The following is an 18,448-nucleotide window of genomic DNA, read 5'->3' as shown; positions in this document are numbered from 1 at the left end:
AATAAATCTAAACAATTTAATTTAATTAATTTGTACCATTACCAATAATTACAAAGCCTTTTACTGTTTAAAAGATTAAAAAAGTTTTCGATTGGTACTACTGTTGACCTTTAAAATGCGTAAGCGTTCTATAGTCCTTCAATAGGTTGAAATGTGTTTCTATAACGTGCTTAATGACACGTAGAAATAATTGATTAAGCTTTAATGGCTAATGCAAATATCCACTATTCACTTGAATATTGTTATTACTGAATATTTTCCAATTAGTGTGTTTGTGTACATTTGGAATTTATATTTAAGCAAATAACTGTAATCTTCATTGGCAAAATTCCTCTTGCATAAGCTTAGCCATCTCCTGTTTGCCATTTGTTGACTCTAAAGTTTAACCCCAATCGCAGCACCTTGCCACTGCCTCGATCTGCAGTCAATGACAAGCCCCCACTTGCTGGCTGCTCTAGCCCAAGTGAACTCAAACCTAAAGCCAAACCAAGACTCAAACTGAGCCATCAGCAGTTGGCAGTCTGGTGAAACGACAGCCACGATGACGACAGCTGTCGAAGCAGCAATCTTCAAATTGATTTTGCATTTTTTCCTCTTTTTTTCAAGCCTCGGTTAGGCGGAGAAAAATCTAGGGTCAATGGGGAGCAAGCGTGGCAAGGCTGGCTTCCTGCTCCTCACTGTGGATTTTATACCCTTACAAAGGGTATTATTACCTTTCATAAGCCTAGGGCTATGAAAAATGGTATTTTAGTTGGTAAGCAATAATAAGGGAAAATGTTATACCTTAGCATATGATGTTTATCCTCTGAGCTTTTAAAGATAGCTGTTTGTAAATTGTATTGTTTGTCTAGGGTCGAATTATGTTATATAGTACATGTATCAATCTTAGTGGTTTGACTTTCCTTTTGTTATAAGGAAATATCTTCAAATTCCTCACTGTATTTAATTAGTCAGGGTATTTATAAATTTATTTTTTATTTTATAATTTTATTTTTAAAGACTGGGATTTTGGGCTGTGGCAAATGGCATGTAATGCTCACATAATCACACGGAGCAAGGCACAGCCACTATTTACAATAAACTTGCACGAGCTGAGTTTCGGCAAAAGTAAATGAGAAAAGATTTATGCGGTGCATGTGGTCCGTACTTGGTACAGGGGTCCCCGAACCTATCCACTTGCCAGCTGGAGGCCTCTGCCGCCTGGCGATGCCATGCGATTGCCATTGCGTCTGCGTACAAGTCGCCGTCTGAAGATGCCATCCTAACCAAAGACTTGTGGTCTTCCAGGAAATCAGTTGCACTGAGGGTGGGGGTGGGCTGACTGGAGTCTGAGGACCACGTAACCACGTTAGTTGTCAAACGAGCCCCCTAAGTCGATGGCCAATTGTGCAGCTGAGCAGAAGAAGAGGAGAGCCGAAAGCCAGTTGGCCAAGAGTGTGAACATGGGAGCCGGCAACGACCTTTCCTGGCCAAAGAGCACAGCTGGGAAAAGGTTTCTTCCCCCTTAAAATTCAGATTAAAAGTGGTTCTTAAAAAACCATATCATTTTCCATTTTGAAATGGAAAGTTCTTAGTAAATTATGTAATAGTTAGTAATTTCATACCCAAGCTAGGCTTATCCTAAGTTTATTGTAAGTTTCATTTGTCATCATGGAGATATCATTCTAGAAAAGCTTTCCAATAACTTATTAAGTATTTTAATATTTTATTACTGGGTGCCAATATTATCTGTTTGGTCATATATGATATAAAGACATTTCCTTAGACATGTTAAATCGAACCGCCTTTGAACTTACGCCTCACTAATTACGGGACCCATATTTGTGGACCCAGATTGACCAGTAATTATAATTGCCATATTTGCGGGAGAATGCCGGAGTTAGCCCAGTGACTGTCCAATACTGAAGAGATCAGACAGACTCCTTCATCTAAAAAAAACCAAGTTAAAAATTGAAAATAAAACAATTGCTGACAGTTTCGCCCACCGCTGTGCCATGTTACCCAATTCGAGCCCAAGGCGATGCAGCTTCATCTGCCATTCACTTTTGCGTTGCAGTGGCTCCCCTCTTCCAGCTCCTCTGTCCACTGGCCAAGCTCCCTGACCATCCTTCGATGTACACAGTTTGCCCAAAAAGTGGCTACCAATAGTTATTTGGTTACTTAACCCGGCAACAATTTTGCTGACTTGGATTTCTCATTTTCTCATGACTGCTCCCTTCGCTCAGGCTGCCATCTTTGTCCATCGTCCATCGTTGACAATTTCTTCCTTGTGTCTTGGCATCTTTCTTTGAGCATTTTGCCAATTGCCAGTTGAAATGATTAGCAAAATTACTCGGTCTCCCCATGGGAGCTCGCTCGACTGTGTCGCAGCTTCCTCGAAATCGTAATTGTCGCCCGTTGTCAAAACTCGATTGAAAATTACAAATATATTGGGTAATCTTGCTAGAGCTTAATTGCTTGAGTGGGCAACAGGAAGGCTAAATAGAGGTCTTAAGTTGTCAGAGAAAAAATTAAAATAACCCAATGATCACATTTCTGTTTCAGCCTTTTCATTTAATTTTTGCGTGGATGGCATTCCCTTTTGCCATTGCACTTCGTCAATATTTGTCAAGTGTTTCCTAAATTCGTTTGCACGAGTTGCAAATCACAGCCCATCATCTAATTGCTGGGAAACACACCGCAGGCAAAACAATCAGTCGAAATCGGAGGGGGAATAATATTATTGCTCACTTGGGGCGATGACACCTCACAGTTGTCAGCCGGCTAGCTCCGGGCGATTGTAACTTTGGATTGAGTACGAGTATCACTACTTTGTCAGCTATTTCTTCTTTTGGTTTTTTATTTTTCTTTGAAATATTGTATTTTTTTGCACAACCAACTATCGATCGACGGCATTTGCATCTGCCATCTGCATTCGGGTCTGTTTTGTCAAAGCCTCGACGACTAATGTGTGGTAGTAATGTGTAGGAAACGCGGCTCATTTGGCGCATTTGCTTCTTGTTTGCTGGCAAAACGTTAATTGCATAATTGACTGCAAGAGGCGTAACTCTCAGTGCCGAAATGCTCATGCATTGGCCATCGTCGTCGTCATAATCATTATCATCATCGCCGTCGTCCTCCCGATATTTGAGCCCCTTCTGTTGGCCGCCTCGTGGGGGAAAAAGCCAAGACTGATGAGCCATCGCCGGCCAAATGGGCAGGTCCCAAAAACAGGAGGGGCGGCAGCAGTCCAATCCGCAACGGGTTCCATTTCCACTTTTACTCTTTTGCATTTTTACGCTTCACTAGGGGGTACTTGGATTTTTCTAGAGCTTTGAAGTTTGAGATATATCCTTTCTTTATCCTTAAAACTAAATAGTAGCATATATTGATCATTTCTGGAGCAGGGTTTCGTAATCTTTTGACATTTGGTAGGGGAATTTATATTTTTCTGGATCTACATTCTTGTAATTATTTCTAAATTTCAAAAAAGCCAAGAGAATAATATTTAAATCATTTTAATAAAACATATGTGTATCTATAGATACTTTTGTTGTAAGATAGTTTTACCAGTGAAGTGAATCCAGAAAAATAACTTTGGGTACAAGATTGTCACTAGCTTTAATTAATTTTGAAGCTCTAATAAGGGGTTTTTACCATATCCTATCAATATTTCTTGAAACATAGAAACATTTCCCCTGAGAGAGTATCCCCAACTGCGGTCTTTAAGATTAAGGCTTAAATTTCTTGTTTTATTTCTCCGACTGAGACAACGGCAGACGTTGCAGCCGCCGCGTCATCGTCTTCTCTCTCTGTTGAATTGTGTTAAAATGTTAATTTCGCGTTACGTAATCTGTGTCATATCCAGCAAGCAGCGGGCAGGCAGTCGGCCAGGCAGCTGGGACCTTCATCATCGTCAGCCTGATGCGATGGTGCGGCACATCCCATGGATACTTGGGTACTTGGATACTTGGCTGCATGGATACAATGGGGAGTACATGTGAAAAAAGTGAGAGGATTCCCAGGCCTGGGCAGCAAGTTCGGTTCGTCGTGGTCTCCATCTGCTGGCTAGCAAACACTGGTAGATGCACACCCACGCGGCAGATTGGGGTGTTGAGTGCACTTTGTGCGTTTTGTGGCAAATTAAAAGATAAAACCCACAGAGGCAGCAGCTGCAGAGGCAACAACTCCGGCAACAGGCTGCAATTAGTCTCCCCTTCTTCATGCGATTTGTTTATCTCGCCTCTCGGATCTCAGCCAGCTGCAATTCCGGTTGCCTTTGTGACCTCTGGCTGGAAACTCTTCAGTCCCAGCCCTTCCATGTCATTGATTTATTTACGCCCAATTTATTTCGGTCTATCTGTAGGTCTGCAAATGGCAGCATGCGAGTTGAAAAGTAAACTTTCCTGCAGATGTAAGTTTCATTTCAGCAATTTGTTAAAAGAGAACATATGAGCAGTGGGATATTTTTAAGATATCCAACACTATCTATACATTTATTATTCCATTGGAATTATACATTTTATAGAAGTTAGCCAAGGGCTTCCTTGATTAAAGAAGGAGCTATGACTAAAATCATTCAAGATTCAAATTCAAGTCATTCGTAGTCAAACTATCTTTCAGTCAAAGAATGTGCTTTTAATTGCAGTTTGTTGAATAAATAATTATCCCAAAACTAACCAGGATGATTCATGGCTCTTACAAATAATATTTGCTGAACCCTGACCAAATATTAACATTCCTAATTCTTCATTATTTATGCAGGAGCAACTATTTGTTCCGAGTCTTGTGGACGAATCGTTAAGGCTCTTGCATAATGAGCGAGCAGTCCATTAATTATGGAACAAACACGTAGAAAGACATTAACATTAAGATTCGACTTTATGGGCAACTCATCTGGACTGTTTGCCCTCGACTATAAAATTTATCAGCCTGCCATTTTGCCCGTTCGTTTTTGGGTAATTTTAGCTTAAATCAATAAAACTAAATGTGGTGTTTATTGTGGCGCAACGGACAGGAGTTTTGCGGTGCTGGGGACCATAAATTAGGCAATTAATGTCCGTAAATTAAACAGAGACTCTAATGGACAAGGTGATGCGACGTGCATGTATGTAAATAAATATCGATTCGATAAATCGAACAGTATTAGTACCATTTCACACCGTCACAAAAGGGGTTTATATTTAGGACTAGGGGGAATCCTCCGACTAGACTTTCTGGCCAAAAAGGAGGAGCTTGTGGTTAAGAGAGGGGAGATACTAGTTGCTGTGCAAGACAGCTGTCCAGTATTTGTGGTTGCATCTGCTGTTGCATGAGAAAACATATTGTCCTCCCCTGCTTTTCCCCTCACCTGACTGACTGTCTGCCTGTCTGTTTGTGCTTGTTTGTCGGCTCGGTTTGTTTGTTTGTTTGGCGTCCGAACAAGTTTATTCTACAAAAGTGAAAGGTTCGGACTTGCAGGCAACTCTTTATGAATGTCGACTGCCTCTGCCCGCAATCTGTGTCAGTGACGCACTAAAACTGATCAGAAACGAAGGCGAGTGCCCCTAATGAAGATGCCCCGCTTGAACTCAGCAGGGGGCTGTTGTTCATTTGCGTGCACTTAACAAAAATTATACAAATTTAAATATGCATAAAGAAATCCTAATAATATTAAAAGAACAAATTTATTGTATTTCTAGAAACTAATTAATCAAAATGAGAGGACATCATATAATGCATAAGTTATATATATGATAATACCAAGTTATCTCTATTTTAAATTAAATTTCCCCATGTGCAGATACGCACTACCCAGAGACGTTCTCATCCCAAAGCCATTGAGCAAATCAATGCTGCTGCTCATTAATGTTCGAACTATATGACCGCATCAATGTGCAGCTGCTACTTTGTCACATTGCGTATACGCCTTGTATGGCTTGGCTGCAAATGAATGGGCGAGTTGGACGGCTAACAAGCAAGCCAGTCAAAAGCATTTGGCTAATGCAAATTTGTAGCTGACCAAGCATGGTGAACAATTCAAGTCAAAGTTCAAAGCTGGCTGCGTAATTACATAATAATTTAATGTGGCTTAGAAACCATCTTGTTTAATACAGCCTTTGATAATGTACTGATTTTTCAATGAAGGTATTTGACTGTAGAGCCTTTCAGAATTCCAAGCAACAAGTGGCGTATTAAAAATACCACTGTTAATGTGAAAAGTTCACCTGCTGGCGTGTCATTACAAAGATCATCATGATGGACCCGCCCAGGGAGCCGAAAAGAGCAATTCGCGGCACATTAACCCCGTTTTGGGTGTATTCGTATCCGTGTATCTGCCATCCAGCTGAGCTGCTTGTAATTAAAACGTGAACATTGCCGGCGAATCGACAAAGGCTGCTGGGCTTTTATTTATCCGCAGGCACACCACACCCTCGACGGGAGATTTCCCGCCTTTAATTTCATGGTATCAGGTGCACAAGGAAAAAGGCGTGACGAGATTTAACTTACCAAATTTAACATTTCCCCCAATTATTTACTTAAGCCATTCAACGTTATAACGATTTCTAGTACAAAATTGAGCTAATCCATATTTTATATGTCTTTAAAGGGCCACAAACATAACGAAATATGTAAGATCTTCCAAAATCCTTATTTAAAATCTTTAAAATGCTGAGATTTTTAAAGATTATTTTTAGGTTGGTTAAAATTTATATAACTTTTTTATGAGAATTCTTAAAAGAGAATAATTGTTAATAGAAATTTTCCTCAGTGCAGCAATCAAATAAGTCCCAACAGGTAGCTGGTGTCGGACTTGAGAAATGGCAGACACGAACAATTTAGATTAAAGCGGATCTCGTACAAAATAGGTAAGGTGATGCTGGCTGTGTTTCAAGCCCAACGCTTCCCTATTTCACCCATCGAAGCACTTTAGGAAATCCCGCACCGAAATAATTCAAATTGATAAGCCCAGTTTTAATGGTCAGCTCTTAATGACCAGTAGCCACTACAAACCGAAAGTGACGGCCACAGCGGGTTAACGTTAACTTGCCTTCGCTTTGTTGTTATTCCGTTGTTACTTTTGTTGCCGACTGCCATTATCTTTGAGTTGGCACTTTAAACCCGTAATTAGTTTACACTTGCGGTAATTGCTGCATAAATCTTCAACTTGCCAAGTGTCGTAATATCCAAGGCACACACACATGTGGTTCAATCCCTATCTGGATCCCTGGAGGCGCAAGACTGTGGGTTCCGTTCCCAACAACTTTATATCTGAATCCCTTGGATATATCCACCTCTTTGCAGCTCCATTACCAGCTTGATTCCCATCCCATTCCATCGCATCCATGCCAACTGGCGCAAAATGATTTGTGGCCTTAAGTGGAAGTCAGAGCGTCGTGTCTGCAGAAAAGTTACCAGCGCATCCAGCGTCCAAAACCCAAAGTGAACTACAGACCAGCGGCAGTGCAGCAACACTCAGAAAAATAGGGAGTTAGACAGGGGTAAAAATAAAAAAATATTCTAAATAGAAATGTATATTTTCGCATTTGTTCTTTCTTTATGAAAAAGAGGAAAACTAAGGTATGTTACTTCAATACAATCTAGAGATATTTATTGGTTAAATGAAAATTGTTGCAAAAGATCTATTTTGTTTTCAAAGCTTAGGTTTATAATGATTTTTAAATTTGTTCTTATTCTCAGAATGTTCTAAAATGTTTTCTAAAATAAACTCGTAAAGATTTTTCAGTGCATATCTCGTGGTTGTGTGTTTTTTAGTGAATCGTTTGAGCTGGACTGTTGTCACGCCATTTTCAAATAAACAGCGCCACTGTAAATATCTTTTCTGTCCCGCCTGCAAATAAAACCATGAGCTTAGCTCCCTTGGTCCCATCTTTGCGTTGGAGTATTTGGCAGCGTTTGCTAGTGGTTCTCATGGCGGATATAATATGGGTCTATCATGCTTTGGACCTGGCTCATAACGCAGCATCGGCGACCTTTTCTTTAGCTCCCCGAGCAATCGTCTTGGCTGGAGTGAGTGCGTGGCTGCCTTTATGGGTATTGTCGCCCCGCTTTATGGAGCTATTAAGGTGTCGTCTGTGCGACTGTTGCCACAATTGTCCCATTGTCTGCCAGGTACGGAAATGTCGCGTGCTAAGGGCTTCCCCAGTTAGATACAATGTTGGGTTAAACGGTGAAGTCAATACAACTTCGGGTCGACGGTTGCCGGGCATCTTGCATGTGTTTTATGATTATGATTTATGATGTAGTAGGTCTCTAAGATGTGGATTTCTTTCCATACTTAAGGTTTTTCTTCCGTTAAATTAGTTTTACATACCTTGTTGAAAATCAATAACGTATGAACAAGGATTATGAAATAACAAACAAAATTTGGATTAAAAAATACTTAAAAAATTCTTTATTTAAATATAGGAAATACTAAGTTAACCGCCAATAAAATTCTTGTTTAACCAAGACACTTCAAAGCCTTTCGTTTATCCTCAACAATTCGCCAACTTATCCAATTTGGCAGTTTTGTAAATTAAAACCGCAACTCGAGCTCCGAAACGGAATTGAATCTCGTTGTAATGGAGGATGTTAACAGAAACTATTAAAAGGAAAGAAAGAGGGTAAAATTGTCTGGGAAAATGTTTTCCTTATTTTACTTTTTTTTGGGCCACCCGCCAATGAAATGTGAAAATGTGCGAAAGAAGCTTGCGAAAGTGAAGCACTTTCTCTTTGAATTCGTTTTGCCCGAAAAACAAACAACGGTTCTGCATATAAGCCGTAGATACAGATACTGAGTGCCAGATAGCCGACAACCACCAACGGACCACGACACGACCATGTATATCCGTGAGATACATTTGCAGATGCTTTTGGCCAATATCGCGTCGCCTCCAGCCGCTTAATTAAAACGTGAGCCATTGCAGTAATGAGTGTATGGGGGCAATGATTGAAGGCGAGCAGGAGCCACACCAATTCACCCAGGGGCACGCATTGTAGGTGCAGATACGTTTGCAGATGGAGATGCATTAATGTATCTGAGGCACTCGTGCGAATGCCAATTAGTGGGTAGCGCCCAACGGCCTTAATAATGTGAGCATTTAGCGCACATGGGTAAAACTTTTGCGACAACCATCCAGTTATGCGGTTGCACAACTCAGTGAAAAACGTTACTACATGGATGTATCTTTGAGATACGCGAAATGTATTATCTTTGGATTATTTTCTCCAATTAAAAATGCTAAACTTTTTAAATCCTAAAAATATTTAAATGTCTGGTTGAGGAAGACAAATTGCTGGCTTAAATTCCACTAAAGTTAAATGGCAATAGCAACGAAAACCTAGTTGCATACCAGATCTTAATCTTTTGAAAATATCAGATTAAATTCAAAACTGCTAAACATCTGAATAGGATTAGCAATTAAATGTAACCCAGCCGACTTGGCATTTATTTGATGGGTATTAACATTAGAAATTACAAGTATTAAATGTATTAGCCATTTTTCCTGGTCGATTTCTGCCCACGTTTCTAGCTGTGTCTTCCTGGAGGGCGAAGTCGTGGCCAAATTTAACCAAAAAGAAAAAAAAGAGGGAAAGAAGAAAAAGTGCAAGTATCTTGTATCGCCGAATGTTCCTCGATTCGGAGCCTTGGGTCTGTGGTTATGCCAGAGCATTTCCTGACACGTTTTCCCATTCGAAAGGTTAAATGTTGGAGCTCCGGTGGGTTCGCCTCCTTCGCCTTGGCCAGACACTTTTGCGGCTTTTTGTGGATTGCCAACTGGCAGACTTACAACTTGCAATCTGCAACTGTGGCAAGGTCTGCAAGGTTAAAAGCGGCCAGCTCGTGAATGCGACCACTGGCGAATCCATTCGCAACTGCTGGAAAATCCGAATTCGCGAATTGCGGATCACCAGCCTCCGGATGGAAACCAGTTCCACCAGTGACCTTTTCGTGTCTCGCGCAATTTTCATAAGCCCCTAATCGAGCCGCATGTCAAGTGCGTGAGGCGCTGCATCTGGCGATGATTAAGGGGCGGGGCAGCAGATGCGAGATACATATCTCAAGACGCGCAAGAAACTTGCCAAATGTTTATGTATTTTTCACAAATTGGGCACACAAAGTAATGCCCAGCATCCGTTGCCATAAGCTGGGCTTGGTGAAGAAGACTCATCCCTGCACATGAAAAAATTTTAATAAAATGCAAGCCACATTTAAAATTATACATTTTACGAGTTTACCAATATATCAAATTAAACTCAATTTTGTATATTAATACATTTCTTGTGAGGCTTCTTAATGAGGCTTTGAAAAGCCTTTATTATTTTATTAATTATATCAACATTTATTGCTTGATATTTATTTTATTTTTCTAAATATTAAATTGATTAGTTAGACGTGTTTTAAATTATGTATCCTTCACTAATTTAATCAGATTTGCTTAGAATTTGAAATGCTCTTATATTTCTATATAATCATTTTTGGTATAATATATTTTTCTAAGTATACTTTTAATATTAATCTCCGTTTTTTATTTAAAGTGCTAAAATCACGCATTTGCGTGCGTCGTCAGGTGGCAAAGTGCCTTGAGACTTATCGCTTTAGAGGTGTTTAAATTGCCTTCATTCGGACTTGTGCGTTTTGGCCTTGCCACAGAATAATGGGTCGCTTTTTGGGCGGCCTTTCTTCGGTTACGCAATAAGTGATCCCTTTCACTCTTTCACCCGACCTCTCTGCTTTGGGCCATCGATTATCTTTTCCGCATTTACGATGAAGTCATTTTGGCAAGGGACAATTATCACCACATTGCATACGAATTCGTGAACGCCCCTATACCCACGGGCAATGGCATCGGCATGGCATCGGCATCGTCAACATCTCGGACACGTTCGCTCATTAATATTTGCACTGCCAATTGAAGCGGTTTCGGTTTGTCTTAACAACCGAAATGGAAATGATGACAACACCGGCGGCAACAACCACTCGAGTGTCGAGCAACTGAAAAACAAGTAATGCCGGCTACTTTGCATGAATACAAACCGAAAATGTAGTAGATATACCACAGCGAGTCCTGGATACCCTGTAGATACTTGAAGTTAAATATTAATATTTAGTAAACAATTTAGTACATTATAATTTAAATATTATAGGCCAACTAAAAGTTATTCATGAAATTAAAATGAGCTTAATTTAGTGCGTTCTTAATACGCAAGCTCAATAAAAGAAAGGTAAATTAAATTTATATACTATGACTAATTAGCACTATTTAATTAGTATTACACTTTTTAAATTGGAAATATTTCTAGGTATTTTTAAGTTCAGGGAAATTAGTAATCATTAAATGTATTCCTTTTTGTATACAACTCTTTAAATCTGAATAACTTTTATAACAGTAGAGTACTGCCCTGCTTATTGCGAATAAAACACCACAAAAGAAGCCGCTGATTGCAGCACTTAATGAATTAATTTTCAATGATTTATTACTAATAATGCTCTTAAATTGAACAGATAATGGATAATAAAAAGCACATAATTCTTTCTTCATAAGTTAAGCCTTTAATCTGCTTTTGAAGTACAACTCAATGTGGTAAATCTCTTGTAAAGTACATACATAAATGACCCAACGATGCACTGCCATTTAAGAGCCACTTTTAGATTAATTACGAGTGACTGCAAGTGATGTTAAAAAATACTTCAATCGGCAGCGTCTTCATCTTCATCTTCGGCTGCCAATGTCTAAAAGCGAAAGTTAGCCGGCCAGTTCCGATGGGAATCTCAATCTCTTTGTGGACTGGTCATTTATCTTTGGGTTCAATTTGCGCTTACCCAATCGGTTACGGAGGATTGGGGTTGGGGGTGGTACTGGTGGTGCCTCGATGAGGATTCCCATGCAGAAATGTATGGTCACGGATTTTGGGAGATGGGGGTGCTGGAAGAGCCGGTCCGAACGGGACATCCTTTTAGGCGCCTTTGCCACGCGTTTTGCAGTGGCCATAAATCGCCTTGATTATCACTCCATTCCAATCGACGGCAGAGGTCTCCTCTCATCTTTCATCTTTCATAACTCGATTGCCATTGCATCCTGGAGCTGTGTTGCGTAACCAATCGACTGATGGTCCCATGGACCACTCTCCTCGCTTTGACTGTCATTTGTCGGCCGTTCTTTCACTTTTCGTTTCATGCCCTTAATTGATTTTAACAAGTTTTCAGCCTCTGGGCCGTGTTTATTTTGGCCATTTCGTATTTCCCTTGGCACAAAGTGTTTTTCCCGCTGGCCTTACGCACAATCAATATTGTGACCCCAGGTTTCTGGTTTACTTTTCGGGTTAAAGTGTGAAATCTGAAACCCATTTACGCAAAATATGATTTCTTGTTTTGACTTTTGTTTCTGGCAAGTGGAGGGGGTTAAACTTTGCTCCGCTGCTGTCAACTTCAATTACATTTTACCGAAAGTTGTTCCAAACTTAACTGAAAAGGATCCTTGAAATGATTTCAAGGTTTGCTTAATATTCCCAGAGATTCAGATACTTCTTGACGGCAGAAAGAAGCTTGAAGTCTAGAGAGGATTGCAACAGAGAGTCAAGGAAACTCCATTGCTGCACGCAACAATGGAAAGATACAAAGATACAGAGATACGGAGATGCAACGTATCTGCCGCCAGAAAAGTAAAAGGAATCCCAGACACTTCACGCATCTTTACGTCTTCGACAGTGCAATTTAAATAATTGTGGTTTCTTCTAGCCACAAGACCCGAGTCTTGGCAAATTGCATAACCTGGCCAATAAAGTTGCGAGTCCAACTCTGTGCTTAATGACCATTTGCATTATCTTCTCGCCAAATTACACAAAGTTCGGCCAGAGGAACTGGCCACGTATCGAGGATGGATGGATGTCTTTGATGAGTTACGAATATTTCGACAGATATGCAAATGCGAATGCCTCTTTTGTACACCATTGTTGGATCAATGGACAAAACGAAACTCGCACGTTTTTCCCTTTCTCGTCGGGTTTTCTCCTCTCCGGGTTTGCGGGTCTTTGGGGCACGTGCAGCTGCTGCCCACGGATAGATACACAGATACTATTCGTAATGATGAAAAATTGCTCCCAGGAAATGCAAAAACGAAACGAAGGGAAAACACAAAGCGGTTTCCGCTGATTTGGGTGAAAACCTTTTAATATGACAGACAACGATATTTCCATTAAATATGCATTTGCCCAACTGTCGTCGCCCCGAAAACTCCACCCACAGCAAAAACAAACAAACAAACCTCAATGACCGCGATCCCACACAACTTAACCCCCGCGGTTTCCCACCGCAAACATAAATTATACCGCAATTGGCATTATAAACACAGTTCCAATCCCCCAGATTTCACCTCCATTTCAGTTCATTCGGCTTTTGGGTGGGAGCTTGAGATATTTGAAATTCCACTTGACTCTGCAAGGGAATCAATTGCAATCCGAATGCAATAAAAGTTTGGCACATGCAAATCCAAGTGAGCGGCATGCCCTTATTGGCATACAATGTAGTTTTCTCAGCGACTTTTATGGCAAAAAGAACACTTCCTTCTTCAAGTTGGAAATCACCCAAATTTTGGATTTATTGCTTTGATGTGCACGGAAAACAAAACTGAAATATTAAAAAATTAAGAAATATTTTTTTAAATTCCTTAAAGATTTTAATAAGAATTTTCAACTAGTTGTTAAATGGATCATCAAATTAAACTGTGCTAAGTAAACTTTTTTGTTGTTAAATTTAAATATTTGCTTATGTTTAATTCAATTTGAAACGGATTTCTTATATTATTTGATAAGGTAATCTCCGGAATATACTTTCTTTTTCCCCGTGCACCGCTGTTGCCTTTAATTATTTCATTAGGTAAACTTTAACGATATGCATAAAGAGCAGACGACTGCTGGTGCACAATCAAAGTCGGGAGTTTCTTTTTCACACGTTTTCGCTTTTGCGGGCTCTTCAGCTTCCAGTTTCGAGGCGTTCGAATTGCACTTCATTTGTAAAATTACGCATACGCCACGTTGTGCGCCCCGTTTTATGGACCCATTCGAATTTATGCATGAGCATCTGCATCTAAATCTGCACCTGCAAGCGTAATTCGCTTAATTTGAGCGCACAGCGACCCACATTTCTCCGGAGTTTTAGGTGTGAATTTGATTTTTATTTGGAAATTAAGTTTTAAGGTAGTAGCCTGGTTACTTGGTAACTAGTTTCCGTTGTTGCAGCTCTAACTCAGCATGGAGTTGCAAGTAACTTTGAACTCGGCAGTTACTCTTCCGCGGTGCCAAAAGCGCAGTCAAAGTTTTTCGGTTTGCATACTTCAAAGAAGTTCAACTTTCAACTGCGTGAAATAGGTGAAGTGCCAGAAAACGGTGCGAGAAATGTGGCATGTGTGAAAGGTGGCGGTGGGTGATTAATGCCCTGCTACCGACACGACTTTTCCATTTGTCGGTTGCTTAGATGAAAAGGCACCGAAATGCGGTAGAATGACAGTGCCGAGCAATTTGGAACAGAGGGGTATTCAACTAAAATTGCGTCCATTAAAAGGCAACTGCAAATTAAAAAGAAATGTATATAAATGTGGCGCATCCCACCATGGCTGAAAGTCATGCAAATATCAACTAGGAAGCCACAAGAAACTGCGGTTCGCACATGTGAAAGTATTTCAAAGAACAGAACATGCATATATGTTCGTTTGTACGTGCTGCAATTAAATTAACAGCTCCTTGTGGGTTCTAAAATAGGGTAAAAAACTGCCAGTCAGCATTTGTAAGGAATGGGGGTGGTTTGTACAGGGAAATGTGGAAAAGAATTGATGGAAAAACTTTGCAAACATTTTTCCTGCAACGAAGGAAGTGCGGTTTTGTCGAGTGCACAAAGGTGCAGAAAAGAAAACGAATTGGATTCCGTTCAACCAGTGAAATATTTATTCACTGAACACAGAACTTTGAACTTATACATGAGAACTGATAATAAGGGCATGCTCTACCTTGGTCCATTAGCTCTTGTATAATTTAAAAACTCAGTATCTCAGTATCATAAACATAAATAAATGTTTGCCCAAGATACTTAATTTTTAAATTGCAGATAAAAGTTTTGAGTTCATAAAAGCTTATTTTGTAAGTTTAAAAGCGGAATAAAAGTTACAATTTTAAGTAAAATACACATTTTTTGAAAGACCCTAAGTACCTCTGAAAAGCTTTATTGATTTAGGGTATTACTCTAGAAATGTACGCAATTCTTTTACCCAATTTCGTAAGGAAATCTATCATCCGGAAAATCCAAATCCAATTTAGGTGCAGTGGGAAAAGTTTGTTCAGGCACACAAAACCCCACAACTTTTAATTGCCGCCTGCAAATGAAGGTTAATGACAACCATTTGAATTAAGCCTGAGTACTGCTAACCACTCTGAATGGCCCATTCGCTATCGGACATTAACATTTTCATTTGCCGGCGACCTTAGACAATTTGCCGGGCTGCTTGAATTGCCAAATGGTCAACCGTTAAACGAAAAACAAAATACCTAAAAAATAAAAAAATAGAAACCAAAACTGCAGCAAAAAGTCGTTGACACTAATTAGCATTTAAAAGTGAGCGAGGAGCAACTTTTGCGGCGGCAGAAGAGTTCGCGAGTAGCAACATTTTCAATTGAATCGAACATCTCGAGCCGTTGGACAGACGAACATACAATAAATAATAAGTCTGAAGATCTCGAATCGATGCGACGATACTGCGATACGAAACCATCGCGGACAGATGGAAGATGCAATTGACGCGCCGGCGGCAACAGACACAGCAGCAACATGCAACATGCAAGCTGCAATATGCAATATCCACACTGCACCAACTGAAGCAACACCAAAAATGTCAAATGTAAAAACGGCGAAACCGTTCAGTCTTTTTACTGCAAAAACGAAGAAAACGCAGAGAGCTTAAACACAGAAATCGCATTCAACAATAAAAAATTTGCACGCTGCCGTTTGCCTAACAAGCAGGAAGTGTTGCTGGGCAGACTGGCGATGCAGATGGAAAGCCGAGGAGGAGGCGGTGACCAGGGGGAGCCAGAGATGAGGATGCCGCCGGTGAAAACCAGCGACAATGGATGCAGGAAGCAACAACTGTCGTCGTCTCCAAGCGACTTCCTACCCATCCGCCGCCAACCGGCCCCCAAAACATAAAAACCTCCCACTTCCCAGGGATGCTCCCATATTTTTACCCATTGCGTGAGCTTTATCTTTCAGTGTCAACCTGAAAATATTGCATCTCGGCAGCCTTTATGTAACTCTCCGTTTATTTACATACCACCCAGTGAGTCATGAGTGTTGTGAATAAAGTTCAAGTCATTGGAAATGCAGATATGTTATGATACCCTGGCACATTGTGCTCACACAGCCGTCGTGAGTTAGTTTTAAAGGCCACAAATTTTCAATTAGTTATACACGACAGTTAAAAGTATCCACCAATAAATAATTTATGGTTAAGGCAACTCATACAGTAAGACTTTAATTGTTATTTTAAATCAATTACAAGCATAAGACAAGTTTGGTGATTTATTTTAACGGTTTTCTCGACTTATATAAGTTATACTATTTATAATCTTTTTTAACCACTTTACAAGATGATATTTTACTCATAGAGTAAAAGGGTATACTATATTCATCGGAAAGTATGTAACAGGTAGAAGGAAGCGCTTCCAACCCCATAAATTATATATATTCTTGATCAGGATCACTAGCCGAGTCAATCTAGCCATGTTCGTCATGAACGCATTAAATAGTCAATAATTGCCCATCTCTAGTCTGCTTATACTAGCGTTCTTCCTTGTTATACCCGTTACTCGTAGAGTAAAAGGGTATACTAGATTCGTCGGAAAGTATGTAACAGGCAGAAGGAAGCGTTTCCGACCCCACAAAGTATATATATTCTTGATCAGGATCACTAGCCGAGTCGATCTATCCATGTCCGTCTGTCCGTCTGTCCGTCTGTCCGTCTGTCCGTCTGTCCGTCTGTCCGTCTGTCCGTCTGTCCGTCTGTCTGTCCGTCCGGATGAACGCTGAGATCTCGGAAACTATGGGAGCTAGGCTATTGAGATTTGGCGTGCAGATTCCTGAGCTTTTTACGCAGCGCAAGTTTGTTTCGGCACAGTGCCACGCCCACTCTAACGCCCACAAACCGCCCAAAACTGTGGCTCCTACAGTTTTGATGCTAGAATAAAAATTTTAACTGAAATGTATTGTTCTCATCAATACCTATCGATTGACCCAAAAAAAGTTTGCCACGCCCACTTTAACGCCCACAAACCGCGAAAACCTGTGACGCCCACAATTTTCATGCTAGATAAAAAATTTTAACTGAAATGTATTGTTCTCATCAATACCTATCGATTGACCCAAAAAAAAGTTTGCCACGCCCACTTTAACGCCCACAAACCGCGAAAACCTGTGACGCCCACAATTTTCATGCTAGATAAAAAACTTTAACTGAAATGTATTGGTCTTGTCGATACCTATCGATTGATCCAAAAAAAAATTGCCACGCCCACTCTAACGCCCATAACGCTTAAATCTGTATACCGCCGGTAGGTGGCGCATTTTAATCTCGCTTTGCTGCTTGCATATCTCCATTTAGCTGAGTAACGGGTATCTGATAGTCGAGGTACTCGACTATAGCGTTCTTCCTTGTTTTATTTACATTATTATGAAGTTTCTCCATAAAAACTATAAATAACAGCCTCAGTTGGCTTAAACATTTTATTGAATTAATTTTGCAACACTTTTAAAGTACCTACCTCCCACCACCAACAACATCAATACACTAAATTTCATTGCCTTTACTCCAATTTAAAGTTAAATGCTTTTTATCGTCCCCAAGGCATTGTGCCCCCCATTGACTGTTTGGCAGCCTCTGTTGCCGCTTATTTTTAGCTTTTTAGCCGCATTGTTGAGCGTGAGATTTATCGTCAGCTGCGGTTTCTTTTTGGCGATCGGCGCGCTTTTGGCGCTTTTTTCCCAGCGGCATTCGGAAGTTGAATGAAAACCGTTTAAGTGGGGAAAGAAAAACATATGCTTAAACTTTAAAAAATGGGATGCCCTTTTTAAGAGATTCTTAAAAACATTATATATAGAAGTATTTTTTACGCTTGAATTTGAATTACGAGGTCAAATATTTATTTTATATACTGGCGATTATAGCCATTATTTTAGCAAAAGCATATATTTTTATCAGATAAATAAGGACTTTTATATGGAAAATCTAGATTAAAACATTTTATATTTTGTTGTAACTTGAGCCTCTAAACTTTTTCAAAAAATATTTTTTTGAAAAAATCTCAATTTTTAGTAAGGGGTACCCTCATAAATTTTTGCAAATTTGCCTCAAAATTTTTTATTTTCAGGTTCTAATGCCATTTAATAGTGGATCTTTTTACGAGTTTAAAGAGGTATTACACTCCAGATTTGAACAACTATTTCTTC

General features: G+C 39.9%; 1 protein-coding gene across 2 annotated transcripts in view; it reads left to right on the top strand.

Moving 5' to 3' along the window:
* The window catches only part of RYa-R (RYamide receptor), a 69,778-nt gene that overhangs the window by 38,552 nt on the left and 12,778 nt on the right, over positions 1 to 18,448 (top strand). The window lies entirely within an intron of this gene.

This window comes from Drosophila suzukii, chromosome 3, assembly GCF_043229965.1.
Source record: "Drosophila suzukii chromosome 3, CBGP_Dsuzu_IsoJpt1.0, whole genome shotgun sequence".
NCBI lineage: Eukaryota > Metazoa > Arthropoda > Insecta > Diptera > Drosophilidae > Drosophila > Drosophila suzukii.
This window is presented reverse-complemented; position numbering and strand designations above follow the sequence as displayed.